This window comes from Musca autumnalis, unplaced genomic scaffold (genome assembly GCF_047663935.1).
Source record: "Musca autumnalis isolate F117 unplaced genomic scaffold, ASM4766393v1 scaffold_2, whole genome shotgun sequence".
Taxonomy (NCBI): Eukaryota; Metazoa; Arthropoda; class Insecta; order Diptera; family Muscidae; genus Musca; species Musca autumnalis.
In genome coordinates this window covers 1,317,762-1,340,564 of record NW_027411755.1, presented here as the reverse complement: position 1 = coordinate 1,340,564, position 22,803 = coordinate 1,317,762, and the positions used below count along the sequence as shown (strand labels likewise).

Sequence of the window (22,803 nt, the reverse complement as noted above, 5' to 3'; positions counted from 1 at the left end):
AGAACCCAGGCTCGAACTGAGGGCTTTACATGGCAGGTCCAAAATAGTAACCTCACGAATTGACTGTAGAATGATTAAAGGAATTAACGAAATATCCCAAAGCAGCACCAGAAAGTAGCTTTTTCTAATTAAAAATGATTTTGGAGTAAGTGTGTCACATGAAAAAGTCAGAAAAGTGCTACATAATAACAAGCACTCATCACGAGTGACTAGGTAAAAATCACAATATATAGAAACTATTCAGTCTTGTTATAGACAACTTTTCCCGCCATCTTTAGTATTGGGATGGCGTTATATTTTCTGATGAGACTAAAATTATGTTGTACTATCACAATGGACCTCAAAAAGTATAGGGAAACCATTGAACGCCATGGAAAACAAAAATGTAATACATACCGTAAAGTTCTGAAAACTGTCAGTCATGGTATGGGGTTGTATACCAAGCAGTGACGTTGGTAAAATCCTGATTTTGGATGAAACAATGACATAGGAGGTTTATTTAGATGTCTTAAGAAACGATTTAAGCAAAAACGTCAAGAAATTTGGGCCTGTTGGCCATGAAAATTCAAACAAATTGCAATATGAGTACTACCAAGACAACGACCCTAAGCATAAATCTAATTTATGTAGGACCTGGTTGTTATACAACTGTACCAAAGTCATTTACACCCCGTTCCAGTGTCTAGATATTAACCCTATCGAAAATTCATAGGTACACCTAAAGGAAAAAGTCGGGAATAGGTCGCCCACTTACCTGGGGGACTAAATAAAATGCAATAAAGAGGAATGGCTAAAAAAATACCAAAGGAATATGACATTCCGAAACTTATTTATTAAATTCAGATACGTTTACAAGCTGTTTTTGATGCCAAATTTGGGAATACGAAATATTAGAACCAACTTTTCGAAAAATACCGTGAAAGACTGAAAAGTTGTGCATTTTGCAATTCTTTAGTTGACAGTGCAAATAATGAGTTTTACTCATTTTTGTTAATTTTAAGAAAATGTTTAGTGAAATTTAGCTACTTTTTATTTTATTATATTAATAAACATGTGTAAGAATTACATTGTTAACAAAAATATTAATAATGATATTTATTTATAACAATAAAATGATGTTTTATTTAAAATTTTGTAATAATTTTAGTTTTGCAATAATTAAGTTGACTAACTGTATATACAGGCAGAACCGAACAAGACATACACTACACCTGTTGTATATGAAAATTTTATGAAAGAAACTGTGTTGGAAATTATAATTTCGTGCAAAGGAAAATTGGGTAGGAAAGGAATTTGCCGTGAAAAGCGCAAATATAAGTGTTAAGTTATATGGAGACATATATATATATATGGAAAGATTATTAACCTTATATTCCTCCAGTTGTGATTTGAGACACGTTAACAAATGTCATAAATATGTAGTTATTTATGTAGGGTATATACACGAGTACACATACACGTGATTGGATGTCCATATAAATACATTATTGACATCCTACGAGAAGAAAATTGCTGTCAACATGGGTGGAGGCTGAAACAATTTTAGCCACAAACCACCGTAATGTTCCAGGTCACCACCAATCGGTGTGATAAATATTAATGAAATCATAAAGTGCCACAGAAATGAATGAATACATGTTAATAATTAATTTAAATTAATTACAATGGCTTTTTGTATTTAAAAAGTCGATATTAATATGCACTTTAAAATACATCATCATAATACAAGTTTATGTGTATACCGCGATTAATACGGCCAAATGAGATTTTAATGACATGTCTCCCCTCTTTTCTTATAATTATTAATTATTCTCGTTGCAAAACGTTTGTTTGCAATATCAGACAAATGATGTGTATACCACGACTGTATTATCCTATAGCAGTATATAATGTTTATAAGGAGGTAAGGTGAGGCTGGTGGGCAAAATAATTAATATGTTGTTACCAGGTGCTGTAAATGAATCGTCGGTATAGATAGGTGGGTTGGTGGGTTGCAAGTCAGGCAAAAATCCTTTGTTATCAGTTATTGCCTTAACATCCTTCGCTCTATTTACATAATTACAAATTGTTATTAGCTTTCTGTTTTTGAGTGTATGTGAATATTGTTAAGCTATTAATTACAATAATTGAATACCGTCAATATGCATTCTTTGCCATTCTTAGAACTGATTATCACATGAATCTTCCTTAGTAAAGCATCAGATAAAAATAAATAAATATTGAACTCAACCCCCTTTTAATATAGACAGGAATACGACAAGTCGGAACGAGGTATGAGGCAAAAAGGCTGTATCATCATCATGCCCAATGTTCATTGATATGCCTTATCAATTATTCTTCAAGGAAATGGTACTCACTAATCCATCATAAGCAGAATGAATAGAATATATAAATGCAATGGAAAGATAAAAACTAAATAATTAGTATTGGAAAGTCATGGTAAATTGTCCAAAGTGGATAAAGAGGTTATGGCCACTTATTGAGCACTAAAACGCCATTTTTCGTTAATTTTCTACAAGAAATCTACCTAACTTTTTTAAAAGATATTGTTTCCACCTGAAATGTCACAGCTTGAGCTACTTTCGGATTTTTTTGTTGAAAAATATTGCACAGTGTTCTGACAAATGGCCACCTACGAAACACTGTTTCTATTAAAGTAGTTCGCGGTGCCCACTGTAGCTCGAAAACGAATAAACCGATCTGCCTAAGAACCTAATAATCTTGTCTATAAGCGAAACGGAAATTAAAAATATCCATTTTTAAAAATATGGTGAACTGTCCAATTCAAAATTTCGATTTTAACTAAAACAAGTAGAAAAGTATCAGTCGGCTTTGTCGACAGAGATATCACGAATATTGTCAATTATTTCACATTCCATTTCAGAAAAAAAGGATAAATTTTTTTCGCGCTACATCAACGATTTTTGATATGCAGGTTAAGAAAAAAATTCCCAGTACGAATCTGGTCGCGAGCCAATTTTTTGTTGTTGCGGACAAAAGTTATGGCGCTTTTATTTAGCTTTCTAAGAAAGAACATATTATAAAAACGCTAATTATTTTAATGAGCACAATTGTTACAAAAAAGCTCTCTCGAAGTGACTTCATCGAATAGATTGCATAATACCTGCAAAATGTTACACAGAATTCGCGGAATGTACATAAAATTGATAAATTACTGAATATAAGTCAACTTTTTCAAAATGAAGGCCCATTTAGTGGTCATAAAATTACATAAAAATTTTTTGTGGATCAAAACTTCAAGGCGAATCAAATGAGACTACAATCATACAGATTGGTGTTATAGTTTCGATGTTACAGCCAAAATAAGCACATATTTTGGTCAAAAAAATAATTTTTTGTTTGAAAAATATTTTTTCACATGCATTATGTAGTAGAAAATATTGAAAAAATCTATAGGAATACTTCCATCATTTTGCTTAAATATCCCAATAAAATGGACTGAGTTCGCTTTATTGACATTCGTATTAAAGCTTTCACATTAGGGAAGGCAATTGGGTTGATGAGGATATATCTCGAAGCTTCTGAAATGGAAATAGAGGTCAAATAACCCATTTTAATTTATATGCATTTTCAAATACGTGTAAATCGCGTAATTATCAAAATCATTTTGTCCGCATGTGATTTTCATGTACAGCAAGACCATATCTTTTAATTTGTAAATATTTTTCGAAATTTAATTTGAAGGCTAAGATGTAGCATCGGCTGCATCTTAGCACTAAAAAACCTATAAAATATCGCTAATTTGCGCAAAGTGCATACAATTTTTGTCCGCATCCGATTTCAGAGTCCACGATGAAAATCTACATCGATATATATCTATTTGAAGGCAATCAATCAAGAACCGTGGATGTAGCATCACACACTATTTTTTTGGATAAAATGAATGTAGCTTCCATATCAGTGAAATTTTCAAATCTCTGCTTCCGCTAAAACGAAGATGCTGCACTAGTTTTTTCATTGCAGTGGGAACGACCCGCAGAAAACGCGATAAAATACGCGATATTTTCAAAAACAATTTTATGTGATTTTTCTACTTTGGAATTTCTCGTAACTCGCGTTTTAGTAGATGGATTTTCACGAGGAATGATTTATTGGATCCGGAACGTAAAAAACTAAAATGTGCAATGGAGTACGAGGTATTCTAGAGACAATTGCAAATATTAAACCCAAAAAAAAATATGATTTTTAGAAAAATGTTCGCACAAAATTTCCGCATTTGGATGCAGATTTCTATGAAGATGTGCAGACTACATTCACAATATACGTATCAAATAACTCAGAATAGCGAGTTCTACAATCCTTTATATGATTTTTTGAAAAACCTGTTTGAGGAATGAAATTAGAAGAAAATTTCAAAAAACACTGTAAATCTGGCTTCAAAATGTCAGCATCATTTAATGGTAGAAGCAGTTCAAATTTTGAAAAGTAACACATTAGTGAGATGATCCTTATTTAGTTTGCTTCAACTTTTACTTTGACAGGAAAATCGAGAGAAGTGTGGTTTACTCACAAATCGAGAGAAAACAAAAAAATACATGTTGGCTTCAACCCATTTTTACACATTTTTTAACATAAATGTAGTCACAGCTTCCACGCAAATTATTTTTTAAGGCCAATATTTTTTGCCACTTCCAAAAACATTTCATTTTATCCAAAAATATTTAATTTGTATAATATATAATCACAAGTCGCGTGTTCTAAAAGTGTAAACCTTGGCTTCAGCTATGTTAAATTTTCAAAAATATTGGTGATATACCCTCAGCCTGTGTGAATTGAAACACTTTTTCCCAAAAAACTAATGTATATAGGCGTTTTAAAGAATTTTGGGCGTATGGACTTGCCGACAAAATAAAGAAATGGACCGACGTAGTCCATTTTGGAAGTGGGTCTTATTTTGGCTAATATACCTTTCGTTGGACACCCTATAATTTAGAGCTTTTGGACCATTATGTCAGGAAACATGGGCTTACCCACGAAAAACATAATATCGCTGTAAACAGGGCCACAAGAAGTACCTTCGGTAAAAATTTCTTAAGGATTCTCGAACAGACCATTAACCGCACAATAATGTTGAACATTTGTTTAAGTAGTACCCCAGGAGCGGACCGATAGGGCCCACTTTTAAAGATAAACTAAGTTTGGACAAAATATCTCGAGATCCAAAATATGGACCAAATCGGTTCCTCCGTTTATAAGATATCGCGCGTACCATTTTAGCGAATATTTGCCAACTTTTGTGGGGGAGTTGCCGGAAAGAGTGGACGGACGTATAAGCATCACCTTACGATGCCCAAAGTATGGATCAAATCGGTTACTGCCTTCGAGAGTTATCATGCGAACCATTTTAGCGAAATGTTTTGAAATTTTGTGGGGAAGGTACCCGATGGAGTGGGCGATATTGCCCATCTTAGAACTTGTTTTAATTTTGCGCAAAATATTACGACTGCAAATTTTGGATAGAAATTTTTTATCCGTTGGAGAGTTATCGTGCGCTGCCTCCACTATACATGGCGCCTTAGCCGGTTTTTACAGATTTCGGGCCATTTTCTCAGGAAGTATGGACTTGCCCCTGAAAAAGCTTGTAACGTCGTAAAGGAGGCGACGAATACAAGTTGCTACAAGAAAAATCAAAACGATTTGAGACGGGGGTCTTAAACTGCACTTTTCCGAAATTTTGTGTGGGGGGTACTCGAAGGAGTGGACCGATATAGTCCATATTCGAACTTCATCTATATCTGGTAGAAATATTACGATGTGCAAAGTATGGAGCAAATCGGTAAGTCCCTTCGGGAGTTGTTTTTGTGAAAAATGTTTAATTTTTGTGGGGGAGGAACCCGACGGAGTGGACCAATATGGCCCATCTTCAAACTTAAACTAAGTTTGGACAAAATATTACGAAGGCCAAAATTTTGGACCAAATCGGTTATTCCTTTCGAGAGTTCTCGTGCGCTCCAGCCAGCCAGCCCAGACAGACGGACGAACATTGCTAAACCGACTCCAAATTGTCTGAAACGGATTTCTCCCAAACATACATGGGGTCTAAAACCATTATTTCGATAAGGCACATAGCATAAATGCTGAGGGTATAAATATTGATAGTTTTTTGCCATAAATACGTCAAAAATGGTTTAAAGTCTCTCGCTTAAGAACAAGCCTATAGATAGAGCGTACAGTCTTATCACCTTTTTGTGGACGGGACACAGAATGCTCAGGTTCCAATCGCCGGGTACGTATTATTCCTGCCATATGGTGCTAACTTGCTGATGGATACACATTATCAGCGTGTCGCTTCCGGTTTTGAACAGCCCGGCTGGTCGGTTTATTGATGTCTTTAACTCATATTGGCCGAGCGGTATACATTCAATACCATCTTCGGAGTTTAGATCTTTTGTATCTTCTTCGTCTTCGCTAGTATTGGAAACCAACAGTTTGGAAAAGCGCTCTTTCCATATCCTAATTACACGGTCTGTATCTGTTACCAAATTACCTTACCTTTCTCTGCAGCAGGATGTGCCTGTACCAAAGCCATCAGTTTGCTGTTTCACTCTTTGGTACACGCAGAGAAAAAAATATGTTTGATCCAACAATATTCCAAGAGCAAAATATGTATTGTTAACATATTGTTGGATTCCTTATGTAGTATTGTGAATCCAACAATCGTTTTTGTTAAATCCAAAAATAGTTTGTGTCAACTTAACAATATTTTTCTCTTTTCTTCGAAATTTTTTTCTCTTCTCTCGCTATTCGATGCCGTGTTGAAAAAACAATTTTGGTGAGTTGTGGTGTTTGTATGACATGCTGCCTTTATCTTTGTTTTTGTGTGTATGTATACCAACAATGAGATTCTTGTTTTTATTTGTTTCATTCTTCTTCTTTATTTCATTCTTCTTTCTTTTCATGTTTGTTATGGTGTTTAATTATTCCTTATGTTGTGGTGGCTGCTTGTGGCTTTTTGTTAGTCTTTGTTGTCAGCTAAAGTAGCAAACCATGTATTGCGTTCATCAATGCTCGTAATATTATACGCGATATTTATATCAAAGTTGTGTGGAAAGTGTATATGAGAAGTATATACACTCAAATCAAAAAATTTAATATCTGGTTTTCAGGGCTGACAATATGTTTTGTAAAAAAATTAGAGTATGATTGTTCCTACAATCGGTATTGTTAACGATTTTTACAATATTGCGGAAATTCGAAAGTTGTTTTTGTTTTCTATGTTCGGAACAAAAGATGGTATTTTTGGATTAGGATTACAATGTTTGTACAAAACAAACACATTTTTGGAACCAAAATGTATATTTTTGTTCCAACAAAACCGAAAAATATTTTTTCTCTGCGTGTAGAATTTTCGCACTTCATTCTGGCTCCTGTACATCTCACACTCCTACTTTTCCATTTCTCTCTTTTTTCCTGCGGTTAAGACGTATCCCTTCTCTCCTTTTCTCCCGATACCTCTCTGGTGCGCTTTGTCTAGCTACGGATTGTATAGTAGCCCTATATGCCGTTTTTTTCTCTTCTGTAACAGCACGATATTCCTGGTCATACCATGGGTTCCTTGGTGGAGGTTTCTAGTATTCAAGTATGGATGTTGGGGCTGTTAGCATGGAATTGGCATTTTCACTCCCACTCTTATTTTTAAACCCCGAGTACTCGCTAGTGCTCCCAAATAAAACAAAAGAGTGGAGAGTAAACTTCATTTAAAACTCGTACTCTTCGAGTACTCCCACTCGCAGGTACTTTTCACTCGCGAGTAAAAACGAGCAAATCGGACTCTATGCTCGAACTCTTCGAATACTTACACTCGCAAATCGGAGCTCTGTCCTACATTTTGTTAAGAAGTTCCTTTCCTTATTTCCCAAGGAATTTCTTTATTTCTAAAGTCAATGTGGCGACGAAAATCATTTTTTTCTGTATCATGACAAACACTCGGGGAAGTGTGTCTGGTATCCTTACGACATGACAAAGTTATTTGTGTAGTCTTTGGTCGGATCTACATGCTCATATAAAAATATGAAACAAAATCTTGCAATTAACCCTCAAAAATTGTATTCGAAAAATGTTGAGTTATTTGGTTTGAGTCACAACGTCGCGCCTATGTTTACATTAACTAAAAATCATACAATATTTAAACAAAAAGTTGCCCCTTTTCCTATAAGTACTCGTAAATGCCAACTAAATATTTATCTCCAATGCTAAAATAGTGGAATGAAAACACTCATTTGATTGAAAACCCACCAACAGACGTCAACACACAATGCATAACTTATGACAAAAAAAAGAACCGCAATACATATTCTAAAAATAGAAAGTGTGATTTTGTAATCAAAATCCCCAAAACGATCATCATTCACAAGTTGCATTCGTGGTGTCGTGTAAATCACTTGCAAACGCTTTGCCACAAAAAGAGCATAAAAATGACTAAACGTAACTATACACCGAACACAAGGAAGAAATACTGCAGGATAACAAATAAAAACTGCAGATTAAATATTTATTTGCAAAGAGCGGCTATGCCCTCTGTGTGGCACACCAAGAGCATGAGGGTACAACGAACGAGGTGGTTGAATGAATTCAACAAGAATGAGTGGGTGGGTGACTGAAGTATCCTTAGGCAAATGTGAATGCGGCAAAAGAGGCAACCTTGATCTCAACATGGTACTCATGGCAGAAATACGCACCTTCACCCCACATCCACAACAAAGGCATTGTGTTATGACAGTCACCTTCGTATAGGCATTTCATAGTCACACAAAGTCCAATGGACAGCCATAGACATACAATCACATGTGAACATATGTATGTATGTGCGAAAGTGACATACAAGCTTTGTTGTATGCTATGGGTAAAAATCCTTTTTATAGCATTTATAAATGAAAGTCAAACAGACATATGACTTTTAAGGGGGCCACAACGTGCACACACATACACTCAGTAGTCACACATATCCCTCGTGTGTGTTGGAAAAATCAAAAATTCAACAAGTTGTTAGCTGACTTCTCTTCAGCTTATACATTTTGTGTCGGTCTATGTTAGACATGAACGAACATTGAATAAGGTCTTAGTTGTGTAGAAACTGTTGCTTGGAAATACTTTTAAATGCTCACCCACACAAACAGAGGAAAGCGAATCTGTTGTATTCATCATGGTCTAATGACCTTCATTTATTTTATCATTCTCTTCTTGTCAGATTCTGGGTAAGGAAATTGCCCGCACATCTATGCTTTCCCTTGCATCGTTTTGTTAGTCATTCGCCTTCGCCTTTTGTCCTTGTTCAGTTTTCATGGTCCCTTTGAAGAGCAAGCAAACGAACAAAACACAGTTTTTCTGCTGTTGGTTAAGTATCCGTTTTCTTTTCTCGCTCTCTCTTTCTCTTTCTATTCTCCCCTTCGAAATTTCTTGTCAGATGAGGAAATATTTCAAGTATTCTGTTTCAATAATGGTCTGCTAAGGTAAAATGTGCGAAAAATACCTGGGCTTATGCCATTGTTAATAAAAGGATGAAGATGATGATGATGAGTTCTTCAACAAGAGTATCTCTAATTGCATAAGTATGCCTTTGTGCATTTTTTTGGAAAAGAGACTAGAATTACAACAAAGAACAACAACGATTTTCCAGAAGAAAACTTATCAAACAAATAATGAAATATAATAATATATAACTGTCTTTAAGACATTAGTGAGAAATATTAATTTGTTATATATTGTCATCTGGAAAACCCAAAGGCGTAACTAAAAAAACATAAGTTTACAGTAGAAGAAAAAACGTTATAAAATGAAAACCTTATTTTTTTAAATATCAATCTTATGAGGCTGAACACTTTGGGCATTATCAATCAGTTATGAGTAAGCAATGACACCCAAACCGCTGAAACGCTTTGTTTTGGAACAACATTTGCAATGCTTCCCGATTTTGGAAATTCCATTTCTTGCTTTGTTAAAGGTAGAAGCTTGAAATTTTGCAAGAGCGTTATGTATCAGATTCAACAAAAAAATGCATTTTGGAGTTATGTCTTCAAGTATTTCATGTGACGATATGTATATAGGTTGCTTTAATTTTCACATGCTTGCCACGCATTTAATTAATTCAGGATAACAATCCTAGAACGCATTTCTCTTCTTTTTTGCTTTCCCCTTTATAAAAAATTTATTATCTTCTTAACTTTAAATAAAATAAAGACCCTAACGAAACTAAAAGCGATTTTTTCTAAACGATGAATTTTACTTCAAATTAAAGCAATCCCCGGCCATAAGTCCCTCCGCAATGTTTCTTCCTTGCCCATAGCATAATTGTTTTTTTTTTCTTGTACTTCAAACAATAGCAGCCTTAAGACGTTTAATTTTAATTAATAAAATATGATTTTTTACTGCTACCTTTGATTTATCCACCACCCGCTCGCTCATCGATTAGATGTTTTCTTGAGTGAATCTGAGACCAAGGAAAGGAACGAAACAACAATTGAAGCCACAAAAATATGAACTTGCTTAAGCTCATTAGCACCAACAAATTACTTTTTTTGTTATTGGTGGCGTTGTCTTGCCTCCATCCAAGAAATTCTTTGGAGCATCGCCCCTTGGCTTGTTTAAGTTTTAACCACGGAATTTGTTTTGTTTACTTCATCTTTCGACCGCAAAGGCGTATTTCGTTTCGCTTTCAATGAGTTTATTTTCAGTTTTACTTCATTTCGATTTTTTGTTGTTATTGCTTCGATTTTTATTGTAGCGGGGTTTTGTATTCTTGGCCAAAAACATGAAACGAAAATCATTTTCTGCTTATATTTTTTCTTTCTTTCATTGACGAACATGAATTGCGTGAGAATAGCAGTCGACAGACAATACAAAACCGTTAAAATATGAAGAAGTGAAACTGTGGTCTAGTCGGCCCTAACTTGACTTATTTTCAAGAGCATGTCTGTCGGCCCGTCACTTGTTTTTGATTTCTTCCTTCTTTTGTGTAATGTAATGATTTTGTCTTGTTTTTTTATTAATAATGCTTATGAAATTCTATTGTTTAGTTTTTTTAGATTGGCTGTAATACTTGGTATGGAAAATTAGTGAATGGTAGTGGAGAGGGGGAAACCACAAAAATATCAACAATGCCCGCTTTGTTTTAAATTCTCCAGCACGAGATCACTGAACTTTTTTTTTGCTCAACAGTGTAGCGTTTTAAAGATGATACACCCCTTCTTCATTAAATCTCCTTTCCTGAGTGGTAGTACTGAGAATCTACTTTAAGGGGAAAACATGTAACACCCCACTGAAATGCATTAAGAATCCTCCATGATTTGAAACCATTTTTATTTTCCAAAACGTAAGTTTGTCCTCAACAAAAAACACAACAACAATCTATTCAATTCCACAGACATCTAAAGATACATGAATGAATAGCCATTGCCCAGGGCAAATTTAATTCAATTTTTATTTTCTAAAAGAAATACAATTTGTATATGTCTGTGTGTTGGTTGCATCAAACATTTACAATTGAGTATCAATTTGAATATTCTACAGGTAAAGTAAAGGATAGTCGATAAAGTTATCAACCATCCTAAAGCAATACAAGATGAAACAGTAAAATGATAGAACAACAGTTTATTTTATTTCACATAAAAAATAAATTGAATTTTATTGCACAATGACCAACACAAAATACGAAACTAAAAACCGAAAAAATCAATAAGGAAAGAATCAAAGACGGACTGAAACGACTATATGATACCATACGCCACTTTGAAAATTTTCTTCTAAATTCTATTAAAAATTTGGACTTAAGTTTAAATTGAATGATGTGACATACCAGTATGTATGTAAGTGAGCAATATTTGAAACTATTATAAATAATAAACTCCATACCATGCCAAATATATTCGTTATCGAAATCCTACTTCAACTTTGGTATATAAGTCGCGAACAGCAAAATCGCAATGAATAATATTTTCATGGTATACAAACCTCAGCCTTTGTGCAGATTATATATAAAAAGGAATTGAAACCGTTGTTTATGTTTCATATGAGTTCCGTCCAAATCGCATCAATATATTTATCAAAAAACATGTTTTATGTAATAGCTCAGTCAGAATTGACGTGCGTAAAAAATTTTGGCAGAGAGTCAAATATTCGAAGGAGAAGTTAGTAACATTATTCCAACTTGACGTCACATTGGAAGAACTATTTAGTTGGTGACCGTAAGTTTTTTACCGCTTAAAGGTAATTATGTCAGGAAGTATGAATTTATCACCGAAAAATTACCGTCATAATAGGGATCGCAAGGACTATTGCTGTAAACATTTTAAAACGAGCCGAGTCTCGAGTCGATCCATATAGTCCATATTAGAACATTATCTATGATGTGTAAAGTTTGGACCAAATCGGTTACCCCTTTCGACAGTTGTAGTGTGCACCATTTCAGCGAAACTTGAACTTTTGTGGAGGAGGTACCCGAAGGAGTGGACCGATCGACTCATCTTCGAACTTGATGTAAGTTTGGACAAAATATTAGAAGGAACAAAGTTTGTGTAATCCGCCCGAGAGTTATAGTACGCACTGATCATCAAGATAGGACGACGGACGGACGGATCAATCACCGCTTCAGATAGTTGCCCACCATTACGAAGAAGAGTGTGATACGCCGCATGGCAGCCCTCTCAGCCGGAAGGTAGCACCACAAGTTAGATGGCCAGATGCCATCCGAAACGCAAAATCATCCAAATTGGGCCCAGGCGGTTATCTCAATGGTAATGCTTAATCCACTGGATGGAACTGTAGTGTGCACTTAAAAGTGTGCTCAATTTTTCGTTAGTCACTCATATTCTACCAGATGCCAGGCAAATCGTATATACCGATTTCTCTCATGTTGCCAGTAGCGAAGATCCTAGAGGCACTGTTCCATGATTAGAAATAATTTCCCATCATCAGCATACATTCCGGAAAATACTTAGTACCACAGCAGCAGTACACGCCATATCCACACATAACAGTCAAGGACTGAAGTATAACAGGCCGTGCGACCGAATAGGCATGGCGGCTCTTGACCTATCGAAGACCTTCGGTACCGTCAACCTTGCCTTATTGGTCATAGGGAGGACTTCTTTCCAACCGTGTATGAAACGTTGGATAATCAATTATACAATGTGTGAAAGCCATTTGTTTGTGACATTCAGAAATAAGAAGCCTACTTAATATTTAAAAAATTAGACTCCACGTCAGTAGAATAGAAAACCTGAAGTTTTTATACCCTACACCACACAGTGGTAAGGGGTATTATGTCTTTGTGCATTTGTATGTAACATACAAAAGGAAACGAAATAGACCCACAGTTCCATTTGGGGATATACATATAATCACTTTCTGAGTCGATTTATGCGTGTCCGTCCGTCTGTCTGTCTGTCCGTCTGTCCATGTATTTTTGTTCGCAACATACAGGTCGCATTTTTTGTCCGATTCAGCTGAAAATTGGGGACTACAACTTTTTTAGCTATAGGAAGAACGCTATTGCTTTTGGTGAAAATCGGTTCAGATTTGGATATAGCTCCCATATATATTTTCGACCGATTTCACGTATTTGCTGCACCAAACACGCTATATATGTCCGATTTCGATGAAATTTGGAATGTTTGACTGAATTCGGTCTATAAATAAGTGTGCCAAATTATATCGAAATCGGTTAAGATCTGGATATAGCTCCCATATATATTTTCGGCCGATTTCACGTATTTTCTGTACCAAACACGTTATATATTTCCGATTTCGATGAAATTTGGAATGTGTGACTGAATTCAGTCTAGAAATAAATGTGCCAAATTTTATCGAAATCGGTTCAGATTTGGATATAGCACCCATATATTTTCGGCCGATTTCGTGTATTTTCTGCTCCAAACACGATATATAAGTCCGATTTCAATGATGTTCGCTTATTTATCCCACAACGAATGAATCTACGTTTTAATCTTGTAGGGGTTTCAAGTAGGGTAAGTGATCCTATCTCCGGCATGTACCAGTAGTCAGCATCTTTCGTATTTGAGTTTAAATAACTCAAAATTACTGTAACAAAATATGAAAAAAAATATCAAAAAGGCTTCAACAATACTCTCAGCTAACTATGTGTAAAATTTCATTAAGCTAAGACTATTTATTATATCGGAATTTAACTTTTTGTTAGTGAGCGTTTTTCACCACAACCGAAAATGAATGTCTCTTCAGAAAAAATTAGTGGAGACGTCAACATAGTAATGTCTGTAATTATATTAAAATTAAAAAAACTTGTACAAAATTGTTGTTGTGTTCGTAGCGAATAGTCAAAAGAATACTTTAGAAAAAGAAATTATTAACAAATTATTTTAATTCTGGACTTTTTGCCGATGCCAACTTTAGGGACAACAAAATGTAAAGTTTGCCAGAAGTCGGCATGGGGTGAAAAACACCCGATTTGTCCGTTATTTTTAGCTCAAAATTGTACAAAAATGTTAAATAAATATAATAATAAAAGTCTAATTAATAAAAATAGTTTGATTGAAATAAAGACTTTTTAGTGATTTTAGGCATGGTTTGAAGTGCGTACATTTGTGTCATGCCGGCAATTGGGTAATAGTTGCCGACTATAGCACCAACTAATTTATGTAAGCAATATATTTAAAATTTCCTACTTTTATGATGCACAATTATTTGGAATATGAACTAATACTGTAGATACTACTGACCATTCAAGTAATTTAGTTTATGTTAAAAACAAATCTAAAACGGAAAATTTTAAATGAATTCGAAATGTTAACAAAATCTTTATTTTATTTACTTTTTAAAAGCAATATCGGTTAAAATATGTATTATTTGAGTAAAAGTATGCTTTTTGTTATTTAAAATAATAAAAAAGAACATTTATATGCTAAAATACAAGGTGCCGACTATTGGAACACGTGATGCCGACTATTGGAAAATGGTGCCGACTACAAGCAAAAAAAGCCTATTCTAAAAAATTCGCAAATTTTACAAGTTTTAAAAGAAATAATTCAACATTTCTTTATGTCATCGGAAAGTAAACAATTGGTCAAATTGTCTAGACTGAAAGAAAATTCGGCGTTAATATCTCAACAATTCGCGAAAATAAAGTGATCAATCATATCCTGATGATCAAACATAAATGCCTATTTTTGATAGTACTATCGAAAAAATGATCAAAAATAAATGTCTATTTTACATAGTACTATCGGGAAACATATTTTTTCTGCGTTTGATACGGAACATCATAGACTTTAAATCCCTACAAGATTAAAAGTGTAGATTCATTCTTTTTTGGGATAAATAAGCGAACATTAAAAAAACTTCAGCTTCAACTTTAAATTTTTTGAAAATATCGGAAAAAATCTGACTTTGATAAACCTTTCAACGATAGGAAGAAATGAAGATAATAGTTTTAAATCAATATTTCAAAAATACTAGTATTGAAGAACTACCGTTGAATACATTTACAATGACTTTAAACTAATTAAGGACAAATGGTGAACTAATTAATCTTCTATTATCCATAATAGAGTTTAAATCAACCAGCATTTTTTTGGAAATTCATTTTTAAAAATGTCATTCTTTAATTGATTTGAAATGCTTAGCATGTACTAGTTGTAGTTGCAAAATTTTTCATCTTCGTCCTTTGTTACTGTCATAAATCAAGAGACATTACACAAATTTAAGGACATCATTTCATTCAGAAAAAACTACGAGGACAAATGTGGCTAATAACTAAAAATATAAGGATAAGTTCTGAACTAAGTGGCATGATTAAAATTGTCTCTAAGATTTTTGCAACTCCTTAAAAGTTATATTTGTTTATCACAAAAGAATATGCAATTTTTCGGGAAAGCCGATAACTGTATGAACTCATATAAACCTTTTTGAACACACTAGAAAATGGTGTAGTCAATGCCTCATATGCAGTGTGACAAGCACATGAATGTATAAGCTATCGTTTGCGGTTGTACTTGTCCAGGATGTTAGCCACAAACTTACAAAGGAAACATAATTTATGTGGGTTTGAAACACTGGCATCCAATTGCAATCAAAGGTTAAATGTATCTCGAATTTATGTGGGTTGGTGTGAATGCGGCTGGCCATTGCTTTTGGGACTGAAGAGTTTAGAGATGTTATAGAAAAAAGGGTTATATTGGAAGAAAATATGGTTAGTAAAGGATAATATGACGTACATCACTTTTAGGTTACATTCATATTTTTTAAAGAGATTTTTTTTATAAGTATTTCCTTTAAATATCAGGTAAAAATTTATAACTTAAGAAATTGTAATACACACAGACTCGTAGTAATATAATTGTAATTATATATACCATGAACAATCTATGTTTGATTTAACAATATTTTGAGGACACAATTAGTCCGTTCTTAGAAAATTCAAGAATCTACTATTCTCGAAATTTTCACATTTCTTAATTTAAAAAATAATAGATTCTTGCAGATTCTGGAACAGAGAAAATATCGCAAGGAACAAAATGTCGACTACAAAACCAGGCACAGAAGTCAAAACAAACATCAATCAAAGTGACATTGGCAATAGTTCAAAATACACTTGTTACCCTTTATCGTTTTCAGTAGACCTCAAATAGGATGGTTTCTATTGTTAGCATTGGACCGAAAACTACAGAAAGAAACAATAGTTCACTTACCATTTTCTACTCTACATGCATGGCATTATGGGTATACTGCAAAAGAAACAAACAAACAAAAAACAATTATTAGGAAGAAGTTTTGTAAAAATTTTGTAACATACTAAGGACAACTGCATAGTTTTTTGTGAAATAACTGCAAGAAAGAGAAGCTTTTAATTGCCAATGAAAATTATTTTTCTTAATTGAGAAATTAAATGGACCAAAGGAAAATTAAAACATTTTTTATGAAGAATATTAAACAGTACAGAAGCAATTAAGTTTTAAAATTAATGGAACTAGAAAAGTTATGTTCAACTCTACACTTGGCAATTAAGATATTGGGATATTACTTTTTGAACAAAACGTCTTAAAAATTTGGGCGTTTCTTTAAGTAACGATTTTTCCAAAGGTCATCGAAGTAATCATCAATGGACTTTTCGACATTGACACAAGTACAGTTGCCACTTCAATTCGCTTTATTAGCTGAAACAAACTGCCTCACAATTGCCAAAATGGTCTCGACGAAAATATATGAAAACAATTCTGTACTGAATATTAATACAAATAAAGCTAATCCCTATTGTTAACCTTAACGTTCCACACTCTCAAATTGTTTTAAGCAATCTTTATTACAGATTTAACCATTTCGTCCTGTTCTGATAGGTATTCGCCATTCAAGCATCTACAAATTCCTGAACGTATACCATCATACATAACACAAAATGAGAGAGAAAAAAGAAAGAAGAAGAAAACTCAACACTAAAAGGCGATTATATTCGTTAGGAACTTTTTGATTAGACTGAAGTATGTACTCTTATTTGTACCGTTTACGGTTTTACCAGCGACCCCACCCATACCGACCGTACTTGTAGACGTGCAAATAAGAGCACAATCAACGTGTTGGTCATGTTAAATCACGTGAAAATTAAAAGCAAACAGTGCGAACAGAGTGCGTGTTTTAACTGTGGTACTTCCATGGCACGCAGACAGACGGACGGACATATGTTCTAATCAACCACTGAACCATTTAGTCGGAAATTAAACTTGACTTTTCTTTCTGTTCTCTTCGTTTTGTTTGTTCAGCAGAAATCCGTTTGAAGTTGATCTAGAAGTGTGTGAAACAAGCTTTAGTTTTGTGCACAGTGTTAAAAATATAAATGAGGGATGAATATATGTGCAAGAATAAGTTCAGACAGGGATGTCAAATTGGTGGTTTTCCCGCCACTTGTGGTGATTTTTGATGTACGAAAAAAAAACACTTTTTAAGAGTTGTAGTGATTTTTTATTTTAAATCGCTACAGTAGCGATTTTGGCCTTTAAGGTAGCGGTTGTAGCCATTTTTACGCAACATTCTTTATTATCATCAATTTTAAAGCAAGTGTATATTGTGAAGTGAGATGGTAGATCGTGTTCAATAATATGGAAAAGCATGGGAATCCGATATTTTATTGAAAAAGTGGATAAAAACATGTGCGATTTTTTAAATTTTTCTCTTTCTGTGTAACAATTGATAATTTCGGGCATTTTTACACTTTTTCGTAGTGTTTTTTGGTCTTTGTCAGTAGTGATTTGTGGTGGGTTTTAACACAACTTGTCTGTAGCGATTTTTACCTCGTAACAGTTGGCATCCCTGAGTTCAGATAAAGAACAAGAGTAATTTAACGTCCATGAGAGCAACAAACATGAGTTTATAATAGACTTGAATTGTGTTCTATTACATTTTAATTTAAAAGACTTCGTAAAATGTTTTTTGTAAAACAAATTTTCGAACATTAAGCTCAACTCCAACGAGAAAATTGACCACGCCCGACTTTTAGACATATTACATATTTTGCTGAACTTGGGAGGGGGCGGGGTACAACCCTTATGACATATTTTTAAAAACGCTATATTTGCAAAAAAAAAAAAAAAACGAATGTATTTGTTTAATCATTTACGAATTAATCTAGAATCTATGTTCTTCATTGCGGCCTAAAGACCCGACCACGCCTTTTTTTTTAAATATGTTATATCCCCAAAACTACTGAACCGATTTCCATGAAATTTTTAGAAAATGCTACAGGTTTGCAATGGTAATGTATATTTTATAAATTTCTTTTAAACGCTATATGCCAAACTTATGATCATATCGGGTTCAGCATTAATTTTGCGACACAATGGGGTTGTGTCTCCGAATTTTTTTTTAAATATCTTATATCTTGAAAACTGACGACTACGTCCACAGCTTGAGGAAAGTAGCATGGTTAATTCTGAGTGGTACACCACAACTTGTTTGCCTAAAGTCTGAACCAGAGCCTGAACAAGAGAAGACGAATCATTGTACACCATGACAATGCGAGCTCTCACACATCGATTCAAACCAGCGTCTTTTTGACCGGACAAAACTTGGAATTGATGGGTCATCACAGCCCTGACTTGGTATCAACGACTTCAAAAAGAATGTGGTCACGGTTTTCTTCGCCAGAAGATGCTGTTGAAGCGTTCAAAAACGATGTTTTGGAGGTGTATCAATCGGAATGAAAAAAGTACATCAACAATTGGTTTGAGCGCATGAAAAAGTATATAAATCAACAATAAAACTATTTTTGATGGTAAATATTCGAGTTTTCATTGTCTAGTTCTCTTCGTATTTACAAATAGCCTTAAATGGTGAGTTTCAACGGTCTATCTATGGGATTTGAACGCACGTCCTCGGAAACATATGAAGATGTTATCACGACGTGTTAGCGTTAAAAGCCAAACTCATAATTTTCAATAGCAGCGCAAAAAGCGTTTGTCGTGGAAGCTCATCAGTTTGATGGCAAAGCTTGCAGCCTGTTTATGTATGTCGATAAGAAATTGATTTTGTACGAAACACTACCAAATTCGAGTGTGTTTTTCAAATTTGTTTTTTGTTTTGAAGCAAAGGAAATAATAGTTTGAAAACCAAGGTTTGGGTGTGTTTTTCGTTTCGACATACATAAACGGGCCCTTAGCCTCTTAATTACAATAACTTGGGTATAAGTAGAAATTTCGAAGCATTTCCAGAGAAGCTGATATTTCTGATAAGCTGCTTAACTAACAGCGAAACCGGTCACAAAATTTTTTGGTCGAAACTTGGGCTTTCCAACTTCGACGAGAAAATTAATAGAAATGCAATTTTGATGAGATATACTCAGGAGTTTAAATTCGATTAGATTTTCCTAAAATGGAAACTGGTCAAAGCCAGAAAGGCTTTTAGTCGATTGAATTAAATGTGGACACAATATCGGACAACTACTTCAGGAGGAAGTGAAACGAGTAATAAGAAGAAAGTGGAGCTGGGTGGGCCACACTCCTCGTAAAAGTCATGATTAGAAATAGAGCCCACAAGCAATAAAAGACGTGGGAAGGAGAGAAAGGGAAGACGTTCATCTTATTATATAAAAGAGCTTAGTGATAAGTGAGTGAGTGACAGATCATCGCCCAGACGAAACGGGTGAAGCTAGAAGCTTGGAATTTTGAGTGTGGGTTGCAGTTGGTGTGTAGGGGTAAGATAAGGCTGGGTTTTTGGAAATTCGAACTGGAAGGGTACGAAAAGTACTAAAAGGTAATAAATAGGGTACCCTTTGTATTAGACAAACGGGAAGAGCTAAAATTCCGAAATTTGGAAATTCGACCTATAAGTGCACGAAAAGTTTCTTAATTTAGTACCCTTTGTATATTTTGAACGGATATTGCTAGAATCCTGGAATTTTGTATGGAAATCAGGGTTGGGAAGTAGAGTTTTTAAAAGGATACGAAAATTACTAAATGGTACTAAATTTAGTTAAATTTGAATATGGGTGAACGGATAGAGCTAGAAACAAGAAATTTGGAAATAAGATTATTTTTGAAGTGTAAGATTGAAATATGGGAGTAGTTTTGTAAATTCTTATGTCTACGAAAAGTACTAAATGGTACTAAATTTGGTACAAATTGGAGTTGGGCAAATGGATAGAGTTGCAAACATGAAATTTGGAATTAGGATTACTGGTTAAGTGTAGGATTGAGATATTGAGGTTCCAAATCTTACTTATGTGTACTAAAAGTACTAGAGTGTACTAAATTTGGTACAATTTGGATTTGGATAAATGGATAGAGGCGAAATCCTGAAATTTGGAATAATGATTATTGTTGGAGTATAGGATTGCGGTAGTTTTGGAAATTCGTACTTTTGTGTACGAAAAGTACTAAATGGTACTAAATTTGGTACAATATGGATTTGGGTGAACGGATAGAGCTGGAAAAATGAAATTTGGAATTAGGATTACTGTTGAAGTGTAGGATTGAGATATGTACGTAGCTTTGGTAATTCGTACTTATGTGTACGAAAGGTACAAAATTGCACGAAATTTGGTACAATTTGGAGTTGGGTAAACGGATAGAGCTACAAACCTGAAATTTGGAATTAGGATTATTGTGTGAAATGTAGGATTGAGATATTGAAGTTGCTTTGAAAATTCATACTTATATGTACTAAATTTGGTACAATTTGGATTTGGGTAAACGGGTAGAGCTGGAAACCTGAAATTTGGAATAATGACTACTATTAAAGTGTAGGATTGAAATATGTAGGTATTTTTGGAAATTCGTTCTTAAAAGGTACTAAATTTGGTACTAGTTTGATTTGATTGAACGCATAGAGATGGAATCCTAAAATAATGGAATACGATTACTGTTGGAGTATAGGATTGAGGTAGTTTTGGAAATTCGTACTTATTGTGTACGAAAAGTACTAAATGGTACTAATTTGGTTTTGGGTTAACGGATAGAGCTGGGATCCTGAAATTTAGAATTACGATTACTGAGAAGTGTTGGATTGAGATAGTTTTTTGAAATTCGTACTTATGTGTGCGAAAAGTACTAACTGGTACTAAATTTGGTACAATTTGAATTTAGGTGAAGGGATAGAGCTGGAAATTTGGAATTAAAATTAATGTTAGAGTGTAGGATTGAGATATGGAGGTATGTGTTGAAATTCGTACTTAAAAGGTACTAGATTTGGTACAATTTGGTTTGAGTGAACGTATAGATCTGGGGTCCTGAGATTTAGAATTAATATTACTGTTAAAGTTTAGAATTGAGCGATGGAAATCGAAAATCGGACTTATGTGTGCGGAAAGTACTAAATGGCACTAAATTGGGTACAATTTGGATTTAGGTGAACGAATAGAGTTGGAAGCCTGCAATTTGGAATTAAGATTACTCTTGAAGTGTAGGATTGAGATATGGCTATATCTCTACATTTTAATATCACAAATGCCGAAATTACAGATACTTCGGTTGGAAAATGTGGATAAAATCTACGAAATACCCGTACCGTTCTAATATAACGTGGACTGAAATTTAAAATGAGGGTCGCTATTGATGTTTACGGTCTTTTTTTGGAAATTCGAACTAAAGGTATAAGAACATTACTTAAATGAAATTAAATATCAATTAAAGTTGGTATTACTATATCAAAATTTTCAGTGTTTACCATTTACATATTAAATATTGCTTTTTATTTTTTATGTCAAATTCATATATGATACAAAGGCCAAAAGGCCAATTATATGTATGTATCTTTATACAAAATAACCTGAGTTAAAGGTATAAAATAATAAAACCAATCAATTTATTTACAAAAGTTAAAGTTTAGAATCTATGTTATGTTGGCTCCCCAGCCATAAACCAATAAAACCAGAAAAGTTAATTAATACCTCCTACAGATGTACACATTTTATTCGAAGGAATGTAGGAAATTACTCTTTTCAAGCGAAAATCAATATTACTATGATAGAAAATCCGTAGTTCAAGAGACAGTGCATTCCAACATCACGCTACCCTGACCAAAAAAGACCTAGCGTAACAATTTTTACAAATTCTAGGAATAAAAATTTGAGGGCTCCTGGAGGATTGTGAAAAAGAGAATATACTTCTTAATGAGCGAGAAGAACACGTTTTAATAACATTATAGAATAAGAGCTAGCAACGATATTGGACAAACCTGTTAAAAGAAAATCCGATAAATTGAGTGACCTTGAGTTTATTTATATATTATTCCCTTTCCGCATACGAAGTAGCGGGCATTTTGCTAGTATACATATATATGATATATCTAACTCTTCCACCTCCCCTTTGCTTGCTTTAGATAGATTGT

The 22,803-nt window shown here is 34.1% G+C and overlaps 1 long non-coding RNA gene across 1 annotated transcript in view; it reads right to left on the bottom strand.

Moving 5' to 3' along the window:
- Nucleotides 1–22,803, bottom strand: part of LOC141393501 (uncharacterized) — a 590,028-nt gene that overhangs the window by 210,813 nt on the left and 356,412 nt on the right. Inside the window, exon 5 of the long non-coding RNA XR_012410112.1 lies at nt 16,680–16,715. This is a non-coding gene — a long non-coding RNA (uncharacterized lncRNA). The remainder of the gene's footprint in view (nt 1–16,679; nt 16,716–22,803) is intronic.